Here is a 15,745-nt window from a genome sequence, read left to right as displayed (position 1 = left end):
TCTGCTTCAACAGCCTGGGTTTGGTTCCCAGGCATGGACCTACACCACTCATCAGTGCCCATGCTGTGGCAGTGGCTCACATACAAAAAGAGGAAGACTGGCAACAGATGTTAGCTCAGGGCAAATCTTCCTATATATGTATATATATATATAATTTTCAAATTGACAGGCAAACTGAAAAGCAAAAGATGAAGGAAATGGAAGAGAATATTATGCACACTCTATTCATTAGCCAGGTTAAATTATTTTCAACTTAATTTTATGTTCTCTCATAATTAGTTTGAGGCACTGAGTGAGTTTTTTTTAATAATGTGGCAGAGAAACGATTGACTACAACTAATTCAGTAGCATAAACATGACTGCTACAGTATAATATAATGGCTATAAGAAAAGTTGCATATTAACAGTATATTTTTCCAATATAGCTAAATAGGATAAATATGGCTTTTCTAGTTTTTAAGCCAAATGATGGTAGTGTTTTAACCTGTTACTTCACTGTATCTGAACTGCTTGAAAATATTTTCCATTTTTTAGGTCTTACTATAAAAAGTCAAGTATGTCATTAATAAAGATAAAGTAATTCATACTTTAAATAAAATGAAATTCTGAAAAGAATTTTGAGACACATTTTTTAACTTGACAATCACAATTGCCCTGTAAAACAGGTACACAGAAATCATTGGCTTGGTTTGCTGTAAGATTCAGAGAAGTTTTAAGACTTGCCTAAGCTACTCAGAAATGAGGTGTAAATTTGGGCCTAAAATTCAGGGCTGCTGATTTGTAACCCGCTGTAATATTTGTAAGACAATCATAAATTCAGTAATATACTGTCTTTCTGGAATGCATCCTTAATAAATATTTAATTTTATGTGTTCAATGTATTTGGTGAATTACACTGGTTCTAACTTTCAGGGTAAACAATTTTAATAGATTCTTCATTGTTAATCAAGCATATAGATTAGAAAATTGGCATTTGTTTGATTTATTAACATAGTCACTAAATATCTATTAACTCTATCATCAGAACAATTAGTAGTATGAGATTCACATATACTGCCACGTGCCACATCACGATATTTCAGTCAACTAAGGACCGCATATACGACAGTGGTCCCATTAGTTTAGTATCATATAGCCTAAGTGTGTAGTAGGTTATACCATCTAGGTTTGCATAAGTGTATTCTGTGATGTTCCCACAACAATGAAATTGTCTAATGACGCATTTCTCAGAACATATCCCTGTCATTAAGTGATACATGACTGTGTATGTGTGTGTTGTGTGTAGTATAAGATAAATATCAGACTACATACACACTGCATTCATATATGCTTATACTGTATATGAGATGCTATACATACTTATACTGTAGTAGGATATATGTCTATATCTCTCATACTACACACACACACCTTCCTCAGTCAGAAGGACCACAAAAAGATTCCCCTGAGAAAACGACGTTTGAGTTGAAAGAAAAAGTAGGAGTTTCATAGGAGAGAGTGTGGGTTTGAGGAGAAGTATCCATCTAATAGACTTGCATTAAAAGAAAACAGGTGAGGGCTGGCCCCGTGGCCGAGTGGTTAAGTTCGCGCGCTCCGCTGCAGGCGGCCCAGTGTTTCGTTGGTTCGAATCCTGGGCGCGGACATGGCACTGCTCATCAGACCACGCTGAGGCAGCGTCCCACATGCCACAACTAGAAGAACCCACAACGAAGAATACACAACTATGTACCGGGGGGCTTTGGGAAGAAAAAGGAAAAAATAAAATCTTTAAAAAAAAAAAAAAGAAAACAGGTGAGAATAGAAGTGAGAAACAATAAACGAAAGGACAATTGTTATGTAGTAAACTATACCTCTCCTGCTATTTTTCTTGGTGCCTTTATGGTAGCATGAAGTAAGAAGGCTGTTGAATGACTTAGACCAAAATAGGATTTAGAGGTAGGTGGAAGAATTGAGAGATTACAGACAGATATGAGATCGCGAAACAATTGGAATGGAAGGACATTGGGTGAAAACTGCAATATTGTTTCATGATGTTGAGTGGGAAAGGAGTTGAATTATGGCGTATGACCATCTTTTGTTATTTCTGATGGCATGCCCTACTTTTGGCCTTTTTGTCAGTGTACTACACCTTCATGTAGCATTCTCTTTAGCAATATATACATTTATGTATATACTACAGATGGAAAATAATACTTTGAAGGGAAGAATTTTGTCTAGATTCTTTCAACAGTCTTTAGTTAAGAGAAAAAGAAAGAGGGGGATAATCTATCCCTTTAACTTCTAAATTTTTCTATAATTCTTCTTACATTATCCTGAAGTTAAGAGGTGATTCAGTTTTATTGATTATTTTGTAACTGAATTCTTTCAAAAGCATGATGTACCCTAAATTGGCCCTCTGAGTGCATGTCTTATTATTATTATTGTTTTTTTCTAGTCATAATCGGTCTTATTTTAAGGCTGAACCATTCTTTATCCATATATTTGACCGGCAAAAATTTATAATGATGTCCATGTTCAACTCAATGGAATCTGAATTACCAAAACAAAAGGTGTGAATAGTATACGATTTGTTTTTTAATTTTATTTAATGTGGGGTATTGCCACATTTTTTTCTCCCCAAATCCCCCAATTACATAGTTGTATATTTTAGTTGTGGGTCCTTCTACTTGTGATATGTGGGATGCCGCCTCAACGTGGCCTAATGAGCGGTGCCATGTCCGTGCCCAGGATCCGAACCGGCGAAACCCTGGGCTGCAGAAACGGAGCGCGAGAACTTAACCACTCGGCCAAGGGGGAGGCCCTTATACTATTTATTATTATTATCATCATTTTTTCCAGGTTTATTGTGATATAGCTGACGTGACATAGTGTAAGTTTAAGGTGTACAATGTTACTTACATATTGCAAAATGATTACCACCTTAGCATTAGTTAACACATCCATTACCACAAACAACAACAAAACAACTGAAGGGGCTCAAACGGCCAACAAATATCTGAAAAGTTTCTTTGTTGGTCTTCAAGAAAATGTGAATCAATCTCCCTAAGCAGCTATTAGAATAAAAGAAAAAGTACCAAATGTTGGCAAGGATAAAGAACAACGAGTCCTTTCATCCGTTTCCGGTATGGCTGTAATCTGATGTAACCGCTGGGAAAGCCTTTTGATGTATATGCTTATACTGAGCATATGCCTGCACTAGGACCCAAGAGTCCTATTCCAACATGTATATTCGAAAGAAATGTGTAGACCTCTTCAGCAAAAGACACAGACAAGACTATTCTAGGAGTACTATTCTCAATAGCTCCAAACTGAAAATCACCAAAATGCCCATCAACTGTAAAATAACACAAAAATACTTTGTTGTATATTCACACATTGGAATAATATATAGAAAAGAGAACGAACAGACTACAACTAAATGATTAAATATGGACAATATTATCTGGTAGGATTTTGATTTTATAAGTTTCTTTAACATTCAGAACTAAAATGTGTTGTTGGAGTCAGGCTAGGGGTTCCATTTGGCCGTGGAGGGCTAGTGATGGAAGGAAGTGACAGGTGAACTCTGGGATTTTGCTAATGTTCTGTTTCTTAATCCTGATGTTGGTTATAAGAGTGGGTTCAATTTGTGAAAATTCTTTAAGCTATGCACTTGTGATTTGTTTGGTTTTCTGCATTTATATGATATATCAATAAAAATTTTACAGAGAAATGTAAATTTTAATGACTTTTAGTGGAAATTCACTCTCCAGTTAATGGCAGCCCTTTTTTCTCCTTATTGTCTAATTTCTGTCTGCGTGACAAGTTTATAGCAGTAGCCAGACCCAGCCTGTACTGGAATCTAGAATGTATATAAACTGCTTATATCACTCAAAATAATTCCCAATGAATTATATTCTTCAACTTTTTCAAGAGTAGGAGTTGACAGGCTGGAGTAATTTTCTGAGCTACTTTTTCCATGGTTGTTAAAACAATTATATTGTACTTGTTTTGTTTACCACAATTACAAAGAAAAGTGTTAATGAGTTGTTATGGAGGACAAGAGGGTTTTTTTGTTTGTTTGTTTGTTTGTATCTAAGGAAGATTAGCCCTGAGCATTTATTGACAATCTTCCCTTTTTTTTTTGCTTGAGGAAGATTAACCCTGAGCTACCATCTGTGCCAAATCTTCCTCCACATCACAGCATGACTGACGAGTGGTGTAGGTCTGCACCCCAGATCTGAACCAGTGAAGCCAGGCCACCAAAGCGGAGCACACCGAACTTAACCACTATGCAATGGGGCTGACCCTGACAACAGATTTTTGAGATATTGAAAAGTTAAATATTTTTTTACTTACATGTTAGATGTTGTATGCAGGTGTGTTGTGATTTTTGAATTCTGTTCTCTTAATCGAATGTAAACAAACATTAGTGCCAGCATATGCTTTTCTGTAACGTTCTTTACTGATACATTTCTAAGGATTGCCCATTTGCTTTTTTTGTAGATCTTGATGGCTTAAACTCATAACTTTTAATTAAATACAGAAATGTGTCTTCGTGCTGTCTTCAAAATAGTGATTGCTTCTTTTATCACATGCTGAATGTCTATGGTTTAATAGGAGTAGGACCCATATTTTATTTCTCTATAAGCTAGTAAATATAGCAAATATTCCCATATTCTTTAGGTTGCCTTTGAAGCATATGGCCCTTAATGTCAGTCGACATGTAAGTGAGTAAAAAAGGTTGATATCCAATTAGCACAGGCTTTTACAGGTTTAATGAACAGTAATAAATTTAAATCCCTTCTTTGGCACTTTTAAAGAAAGTGTAATAGCAAGTGGAATGAACTAGATGGAACATTGCTTGATTGATTATCATAAATTCTTTTTAAATTATTTGTTTTCAGACAGGAGGAATTTGCTTTGCAATGAAAGCCATAGTTTATTTAAACATTTCTCTCTGCCATAAAGCCAAATAACAGACGACAAATCCTTATAGTATATAAGAAAATCACAGAGTTGAACCCTGGCCTCGCTATTTTATTTGATTTCATTTTTAGGCATTCAATTTGCAGCTGTTTCTTGATTCCCTTTTATTATTTTACTGCCAGTAGACACAATTTTTCATGTTGTCAAGGTAACATTAGAGATTATTATAAAATGCAGCATTAAAGTTTTAATTAGCAAGTAAAACTTTTGCATACAAATGTACTGTCTCAAATTCTATCCCTATTAAAAAATGTGTTTGCAAATGATAACATAAAGGTTTTTTTGCTCGTGCAGATTATTAATATAAACTGTTGAAAGTAATTCCAATATAGCAACAATTAATTCAGCTTTTATGTGTATAACGTAACATTTTGAAGTGATAATAGCCAATTACACTCATTCCATAGACAAGTAACTCTGAAAGTCATCTTGTGTGTATCTGATTGTAGCATGATTAAAGTTTCCGTAACTGATTTATTATTTGATATGATTGTGGTAATGTTCTCAGAGACATGTTCCTCTAAGAATTGAGTTTTTATCATTTTTATGATCTCTCCAATTTTTAAAAATACGTCTTGCATATATAACATTGCAGGAAAAAATGGTTCTTTGATTTCTGTTGCAAAACACAGAAAATTCATGAACTTTTGACACTTTTCTGAAAGTTACATTTTTCCTCACTTTTGAGAAACTGGCAATTTATGATACAAAATGCATTCCTAATAAGGAAATATACTTTTGAAGCTTCCTATAAGGTGATACTCTAACTTATTTCCAAAGATACCAAGAGAAAAAAATAGCAGTTACTCATGTAAATCTAGTCCATATTTATTTAACCTTATAAAAATTGGTTTTGGTAAATACTATGCTGTGTGAGTTTTCACCCAAAAGGACCTTGTTCAAATGTATAATAATTTCACTTTTAGGCACTTTGAAACAATCATATTATGATTAAATTGAGTGCTAATGATATCTTGTTCATCATTGCCTATGTCATTGCCATTGAACAAGGTAGATGATCATTAAATGTTTCAATACATGAAAAAAATACTTTTACTCCTATCTCACATTTAGCCAAAATCAATTACATGGGATTATAGCTGTGAATGAGAAATAAAATATTAAAACTTATAGAATAAAATATACAACATTATCTTAATGAACTTGGAGTAGGAAAAATTTCTCAAATAATACCAAAAGCATTATAAGTTAAAGAAAAATAATTGATAAATTGAATTTAAATAAAATTATGAATATCTGTTGATCAAAAGATATATGAAGTGGGTAGGTAAAACATGCAAAGGAGAAGTCTCTGTAGATAGAAAGAGAGATTAGAGATAGAGAAATCAAGGACTTGTATCTCATGTGCAGAATATGTGAAGACTGTGATAGACAAACAGTCCAATTTAAAATGAACAGAATACAAAATAAGAAAATATCAGTGATGACAGTCTGACAGCTGTCAGTTTATGGTTGTCTCCACAATATTAATTAGGCTCTAGGGTTCTCGTGCTGAACAGAAACAATTTCACATAACACCAATATCAGACAAGGCCACTCTGTGACAGCCCTGGAGGGAGACACAGACAGGTCCCTTCATAGTCATGTCCAAGCACAGAGAGAAACAATGAAACAGTGCAAACCACAAAAATGAGCAAAAGCTGTTCTTTCCCTGTTACCATGAGCACCTGCTGATATTTTACAAATTAAAGGTTTAGCTATATTCCACTCTTCCCCCTTCTTGGGTTTGGTCCAGCAGATCAAATCAGTCACTTGCTTTTGCTTTATGATAACACCTAATCCAGATAAAATTCTGTTTTCTTGAACAAAAACAAGCTCAAGTCTGAATTCTATAATGAACCTCTGTTAACACTCTTTCATTGAGAAGTCTCTCATGATTTTCCATGGTGTATGATCTTCCTTACTGCAGCAAGTAAAAACACCCAAGTATGCTTGATGACAAATATCTTCCTAGTGATGTTTAGCTGGTGGGCATCCATAATACACAGGCAGTTGAAAAAGAATAAGCATGTGGGACTGGCCCCATGACGTAGTGATTAAGTTTGGCACACTCTGCTTTGGTGGCCCTGGTTTGTGGATTTGAATCCCAGGCCCGGACCTACACCACTTGTCAGCCATGCTCTGGCAGCAATCCACATACAAAATAGAGCAAGACTGGCAACAGATGTTAGCTCAGGGTGAATCTTTCTCAACAATAACAACAACAACAGAAATAATAAGCATGTGACAGTAAGCAAATGAACACATACTAAATATCATTATTTTGAGAAAAATTAAAACTAGACTGAGAATACCTAAAATTTAAAAGCCTGACAATATCAAATGTTGAAGAGGATGTGTCATAACTGGAAATCTTCCCTGTTATTTGTGGAAGTGAAATATGATTTTTTTATTTTAATAGTTTTTTTGAGGTAATTAACATGCAATAAACTTCACATGTAGAAAGTATACAATTTGATGAGTTTTGACACGTGAAATAATAACCAAATTCAGGACAGTGAACATATCCATCCCACCAAAGTTTCTCCATGCTCTTTTGTTGTTCCACTCTTCCCTGCTCCTTAGACCCCAACAACCACTGTTATGCTTTATAACACTATACATTACTTTGAATTTCCTAAAATTTTATAAAAATGGAGTCATACAGTATGTTTTTTATTACAGTATATTTCATTTAGCATGATTATTTTCAAATTTGTCAATGTTGTTAGATGAATTAATAGTTCATCATTTTTCATGGCTGCATAGTATTCCATTGTATGAATATACCACAGTTTATTAAACTATTCAGCTGCTAATTGGTATTTTGGTTGTTCCCAAGTTTTGACTATTACAAATAAAGCTGTTATGAATATTTACATTAAAGTCTTTGTATGGACATCTGCTTTCATTTATCTACCTAAGAATGGAATGGCTGGATCATATAGTAGATGTATATTTAACTTTTTAAAGAAACTTCCAAACTGTTTTCCAAATTTGTTGAACCATTTTTAATTCCCACTAGCAGTGTGTCCAAGTTCTATTTGCTCCACATCCTTGCAAATATTTGGTGTTGTCATTTAATGTTACTCATTCTAATAAGTGTGTAGTGGTACCCTTGTGGATTTAACTGACATTCCCCTAATGATTAAAAATGTTGAGCATATTTTTATCTGCTTATTTGCCACCATATATCTTCTTTGGTGAATTTTCTGTTCAAAACTACACAGCCCAAAAATCCATCAGTGAGAAAATGAAAAATAATTTGCTGGACATTCATTCAATGGAAAACAACACAAAAATAAAGAATGAAGTACTAATGCACACCATATGGGTATATCTACAGATATGTTGGACAACAACAACAAATCCAGACACACAGGGAAATATACTTAATACCTTATGTGATGTTCAAGGATTGGCAAATTAAGCTACAGTGATAGAAGCCAGAATAATACCTAAGGGGAGGTATTTGTGATGTTGGAGACAGGACATAGGGAAATCTTTTGTGGTTATGAAATAGTCTGTATCTTGATTTGAGTAGCATATGTGTTTAAGTGAAAATTCATCAAATATACACTTAAGATTGTTGAACTTTGTTTATGTAAGATATACCTCAATTAAAAAAATTGGTTTATGAAATATTCATCTTTGATCACCAAGACAAACTAGAGTTTTTTTTGTTTTGTTTTGTTTTTGCAGAAGATTAGCCCTGAGCTAACATCTGCTGCCAATCCTCCTCTTTTTGCTGAGGAAGACCGGCCCTGAGCTAACATCTGTACTCATCTTCTACTTTTTATACGTGGGACGCCTGCCACAGCATGGCTTGACAAGCAGTGCGGAGTCCACACCCAGGATCTGAACCGGTGAACCCCAGGCCACTGAAGCGGACTGTGCAAACTTAACCACTGCGCCACTGGGCAGGCCCCTAAGATAGAGTTTGGATTGGCCACTTATTGATGGGTCACCAGGACTGAATGAATGTAGCCATCCTGCTTTTTCTAATACCAAAGATTCCAAAATATATCAGCATTTTTAAAAAATTTATTTCCTTTTTTTCACCATGCTGTACATTAAATCCTCAGGAGGTATTCATCTTACAACTGGAAGTTTCTACCTTTTGACGATCTTCACCCATTTCACCCAGCCCCCAATTCCCTGCCTTTGGCAACCACCAGCAACCACCAATCTGATCTCTGTATCTATTAGTTCACTGCTTTTTGTTTGTTTGTTTTAAGAGTCCATGTGTAAGTGAGATCATACAGTATTTATATTTCTCTGTGTGATTTATTTCACTTATGATAATGCCCTGACGGTCCATCTATGTTGTCACAAATGGTAAGATTTTCTTCTTTCTTATGGCTGAGTAATATTTCATTATGTATAAATATACACCACATTTGCCTCACCCACTGAGCCCATTCATCTGTTGATGGGCACTTACCTTGTTTCTGTATCTTAGCTACTGTACATAACGCTGCAATGAACATGGTAATGCAGATATTTTTATGAGATAGTGATTTCATTTCCTTAGGATAAATACCCGGAAGTGGAATTGGTAGATCACGTGGTAGTTCTACTTTTAATCTTTTGAGGAACCTCCATACTGTTTTCCATAGTGGCTGCACTAATTACATTCCCACCAACAGTGCACAAAAGTTCCGTTTTCTCCATATCCTCACCAACACTTATAGTTTCTTGTCTTTTTGATAATCACCATTTTAACAGGTGTGAAGTGATATCTATTTGTGGTTTTGATTTGCATTTTCCTGATGATTAGTGATGCTGAGCACCTTTTCATGTGCCTGTTGGTCATTTTTCTTTCTTCTTTGGAAAAACGTCTATTCAGATCCCCTGTCCAATTTTTAATCAGATTGTTTTTTCTTTCTATTGAGTTGTGTGAATTTTTTATATAGTTTAAATACCAACCCCTTATCAGATATATGATTTGCAAAAATTTTCTCCCATTCCATAGGTTACCTTTTCATTTTGTTGATGGTTTCCACTGCTGTGCAGAAGCTTTTTAGTTTAATGTAGTCCCACTTTTTTATTTTTGCTTTTATTGCCTTTGTGTTTAGTGTCAAATCCAAAAAGTCATCACCAAGACTGATGTCAAGGAGCTTACATCTATGTTTTCTTCCAGGAGTTTTAGGGTTTCAGATCTTACTTCAAGTCTTTAATCCGTTTGGGGTTGATTTTTGTGTATAGTGTAAGACAGTGGTCCACTTTCATTCTTTTGCATGTGGCTGTCCAATTTTTCCAACATCATTTATTGAAGAGAGTATCTTTTGCCCACTGTGTATTCTTGGCTCCTTTGCCATAAATTAATTGACTGAATACGCCTGAGTTTATTTCTGGGCTCTCTATTCTATTTCATATACGCATGTTTTAAAATAGGTCAGAAGATATCATTTGTGTAACTACCATAAATCACAATTCATATCGCCATACACAACTTTTTATACTTTACATTTGTATTACTAGTGTGTAGATAAAGCACCTCAAAGCAAAACCTTTTAACTTTATGTAACTATCAAAGTATTTTTTAAACTTGTTCATAGATTTTACTTATTTGATACTGTTACCCCAGAATACTGTATCACCTTCTAGATCAGTATATACAACAAAGCACTGCAGATGAGCAACCATTTAAAAGAGGCAGGGACATCAACACCCAGACTTAAAAAATTGTCAACAGCTGTGTGGAACATAAAGTTAAATCCCATCCCTACGTAGCATCTATGTGCCAGTTGTGTTTCACATATACATGCTCACTTGGTGAATGTGATACATATATATGTAAGACAAAGATCAATGCATTAGGTTATGAGGAAGAACGTAGTCATTCCAAATAAGATAAAAACTGTATATTTCCATACTCAGATCTTAAGGAATCTTTGTTTGTTGATTTCTTTCATGTTTCGAAGTTCAGAGATGAATTATTTACTGTTATGATCTGAAATTCTTGTGTAGCAATTCACATCTATCGTTTTTCAGAGTTCTTAGAAGAGGTGCGTAATATCTTTTCATTCTCTTCCTTATCATTCTTTATCCACCTCCCTGCCTTTTTGCACCAACTACTAATTTGGTTATAAGTTTCTAGGCTTAAAAATCCAATTCTACTTGTCTTTCTTTTTGTGTTTTAAAACATTTTTAAATGTTTTTCGTAGGTTTTGCCACTGCTTGTGGCCAAGTGTACCAGATGACTTTACTCCTTTAATATGCTGGTTTTCTTATATTCTACACAGTGGGATTGGCTCCATTAAATAAAGCGCACTTACGATAGTGATTTAGTTTTATTTCATGTATAAGCTATTTTTATTTTAGTTATTAAAAAAGATTCATAGTTCAAGTAAAAAGAACCACTTTCTTTGAAAAAGAAGTCCTTATAAATAAATGAAAAAATGCATAATCCTTCTACCAATCTCAACATATTTCCAAAATGCACCCTCTATGCGTGCAACATTTGATCAAGGCACAAAGCTCTGATTTTAAATTTATTCCACTATATAGATCCTTGCTTTCTTCTGGATTTTGACAAAACATATTTAGGATAGACATTTATATTATTATCTGATTTAGGTACTAAAATAGGCTTCTAAATGTCTTTTTCTCAGGAGAATTTTAATTTTTGCAATTGTATATTTAAATAGAGGGAATTCTGTCTGTTTTATACTTTAAAAAAAGAAATAAAGTTTAATTTGAACATCATGACGTTATCACTACATTTACCCATTATGGAAAAGTCCACAGTTAGACTGGAGAGGCATGATGTCAGCTATAATAAAATGAGAGTGACTACTGTGTTGTTATTTTCTTTTTCTTCTCCTTTTCATTTATATGTTTCGTTTGTTTTGAATGAGACAAGGAACATGAGTCTAAGTGATTCAGCAAAAAAGTAAATACATGAAAAGTAGACTGAAGTGAGTCTAAGAAGGTCCAATGGACATTATTTGGGTTTCATTTATAATTTATATTTTTATAATTTGCATTTAACAGTGTTGACCCCTCTTTATCTTCGAAATACTCTTTTCAGTTATTTGAACTGTGTTGGGTTAAAGATGGCAGCAAATTCTGTCACTATTTTACCAAGAAGTGGAGTTTATTTTTCTACCCTCTTATTTCTGGACTGGCCTATGTCTACTGTGACCGGTAGAATATGGTAGAATTAATGCTTTAACACTTTCAGGGCCAGGCTTTCAAGTGACATGCAGTTTCTGCTCATTTTTGTGGAATACTCACTCTTGGGAGCTCCCTTCCACGACCAGGATAGACACTGTGGTCAACAGCTTCAAGTGAACTCCAGGCCCACAGCCAGCTTCAAGTATCAGCCAAGTGAGTGAACGACCTTGGGGAATCACGTTGTAGAGTATCTCCAGCCTCAGCTGCCATCTGACTCAGACCACGAGAAATACCAAGAAAGAACCTCCTAGTTAATCTCAATTAATCCACAGAACCATGAGAAATAAAAATAAATGTAGGCCACTAAATTCTGGAGTGTATTTTTTCTTTACATAGCACAAAAGTCTGCACAATAGTTTAAGAACAGAATTACATACAGGACACTAACTATAGAGTTTTTCTCCAAATGTTTGACTGTTACTAATTAATGTCTTTTATAGGTTTATCCACCTATGTTCAGCTAATAAATGCTGGGGGTCTCCAATAATCAGCTATTGTAGTCCACTCCTTTTGTCAATTAACGTTCTACCTTTTGGCAACTTCATCCTTCTTTGTACTTTAATGATTACTTATATGGTGGTAAGAAGCCTAACTTCTCCCTAAAAACTCCAGATTCAAATATTTGACTACTTATTTGGTATTTTAACTATATTTTTAAAAGCGCCTGCCTAATCAGTATAGCTATCCAAAACTTTTCTTTTTACCCTTCAAACTGGAATTTCCCCCAGTGTTTCCCCAGTCAGTGAGTATTTCTACTATTCATCTGCCGGGGAAAGTCAGAAAACTGGAAGGCATGCTGGAGTGCTCCTATTCCATCTCATCCTACCAGCAATCTGACATCTATATTATTGATGCTACCTCAGATCCGGAATGTGTCCTGATTCTCCTACCACTATCTGAGTACAAGTAAGCATTATCTTTACATGAACCATTGTGACGGTCTCCCAAATGGACTTTCCACATCTGCTGTTGCATCACTGAAAAGTATTATCCCAGCTGTACTCAGAGTAGATCTGTTCAGAGTAGATCTGATCATTTTAAGATCTGTTCATGTATAAACCATTTTAGTACACATAGTGATTGAGATAATGTCTGTTTCTGTTTCCTATCAACTTGTACACTGCAGCTTTTTGTGCAGTACATGAATGCTGAGCAAATTAATCAAGTTTAGCTTTACAATCATGGATAAAGGCAATTTTTAAGAAATTAGTACAAACAACCTATTTTATTCGTCTTTTTTAGGACTTGTGTTTTTGGTTTTTGTTTTGTGTAATAAGTAATATATGTTATGAAAATATGCACACACGGATATGTGTGTGTGTGTGTGTGTGAGTGTATCTGTGTGTGTGAGTGTATCTGTGTGTGTATAAAGCCAAATAAGATCAACTCATACGTTCTGATCTACAGTTCACTCTTACACTTAGTGTATCTTGGGCCTCGATATACATTGTTACTTATATAGTGACCATATTTTTAATAGCTGTATAGGGTCTTGTTGTGTTGACAAGTCATCATTATTTTCCTGGTCTGGGACGTTTCTGTGTTTTTCTGATTTTCCTTGTATAGTTCTTCAACTTATGTTGTATATGTCCCCCTACACACTGTGCATCCATTTCCCTGAGATTTATTTCTAATAAAAAGTCTTAGGTAACTTTCAGATCTCCTCCTTCAAAACTCATTTTCTCTTCCCACAAATCTCTCAGATTATAAAACCAAAAATATTTCCATTGCCTTTATAGGAGATGGAATGGGAAAGGCACCAAAGTCCATGGAGTTTCCAAGTGCAATTGATGGGGTTTTAAAGAGGCTTCACTGTGTAGTATTGCGATAGAGGGTTAAAAAGTCCAGAATTTATAGAATTGCAAAAAGAAAAGGGGGGGAATTTTTGATTAAAATAAAATGGATGAAACTCTCCTCGGTGATGTCACTATAAGCAAATCAGAGACAGTGATATGTACAGAATGCTATTTTCTGATTTCATAATAAGTATAACTGTTATGTTAATTTTAATTAACTTTCACTTTATATAATAATGTATTTGTGGAAACCAAAGTAAAATCTGATAATTGCTTGGTTGTCAGTGAGTTATAATAAGGAAAATAAGCTAAATAATTATGTCGAACAAACATATCTAATCTATCATTTTCCATGGAATTGTCTGGTCAACAGGATGACAATATTTTAAATTATTACCGAATCCCCTAGCTGCTCTGGACAAGCTTAGAAGGAGTTACTGCTACAATATAACCATCTTATTTCTTAAATGGTAAAATAATAGACCAAAACTCTGCTGAACTAATAGCCATTTACCTCCACAAACTCTGCTTCTCAAATTGGGGTATCAGAAACATCATACTAAGCTTTTCGAGTCTCTGAGGCAAAAATTTACTTGATGAAGCAGGAGGATGTGGAGTTTTACTGTGTTTACATGGACAAAGGACAGGATAAAATGCAAATTTCAAGAACATCTCTAAAAAAGGAGACTCTAAAAATATGTTACATGCATCAGTCACCCTTGTTTTGCCTAGATCTTCTGAGGATTCATTTGCTTCTTGAGCTGAGGTTGCTTGGATGAAAGTTTGAGAAGCAATAAGATGTTTAATATTTTTCCCACCTCTACGTTAAGCGATTATATATGCCTCTAACAAAATAAATCCTATTTAACCATTTCCAAATCTTTGAGAAGTGTCTCTAAATTCTTCTCCTATGATATTTGCAGGTCTTTGACCTCATATTATGATAAATAGTTGATTTTTGTACTCTATAATTTCTAAAGCAATGCAAAACTATTTAGTTAATTCCTGTTATCTTTATCATTTATTCCCTTTAATAATGGAAGATACATACATGCACTTATAAAAATTAATAAAATCTTATTCAAGAAACTATCCACAGTAGTATATAAAATATGGGCTTGTATTCAGTTTAATTCTGGGCAGTATCCATAGTTTGGTTTCTCTTACTTTTATTGTCTGTAGTTGTGTCTTTTCATCTGTGATTTTAATCTCAATTTCATCCATTTCTTCTTGGCATGTTTTTCTTCTCTGAATTTGACCCTTTTTTTAAGCTATTGTTATTGTCTACCACTGACTTCATTTTTCCCTCTGCAAGCTTAACATATTCCTCTAATTTCTGCTACTTTTTCCAGTTTTATTGAGATATAATTGACATACATCATTGTATAAATTTAAGGTGTGCAGCATAATGGTTTGACTTACGTAAATTGTGAAACGATTACCTCAATAAGTTTAGTTAGCATCCATCTTACACAGATAAAAGAAAAAGCGAAAAAATTTTTTTCCTTGTGATGAGAATTTCTTAGGATCTATCCTCTTAGCAACTTTCGTAGATATCATGCAGCAGTGTTGACAATAGTCATCATGCTGTACGTTACATCCCTAGTACTCATTTATCTTAGAGCTGGAAGTTTGCGCCTTTTGACCACCTTCCTCCAATCCCCCTGCGCTCTGCCTCTGGTAAACACAAATCTCATCTCTTTTTCTATTTATGCTGTTTAAAAAAACCCCTGCTGCTACTGTAGCGCAATCTTTGTAAGCACAGTTAAGCGGATATAAGATGAACAGGAACAAAAAGG

The sequence above is a fragment of the Equus asinus genome, chromosome 3 (assembly GCF_041296235.1).
Source record: "Equus asinus isolate D_3611 breed Donkey chromosome 3, EquAss-T2T_v2, whole genome shotgun sequence".
Taxonomy (NCBI): domain Eukaryota; kingdom Metazoa; phylum Chordata; class Mammalia; order Perissodactyla; family Equidae; genus Equus; species Equus asinus.
The sequence above is the reverse complement of the archived record's forward strand: the minus strand, read 5'-3'. Positions refer to the sequence as shown.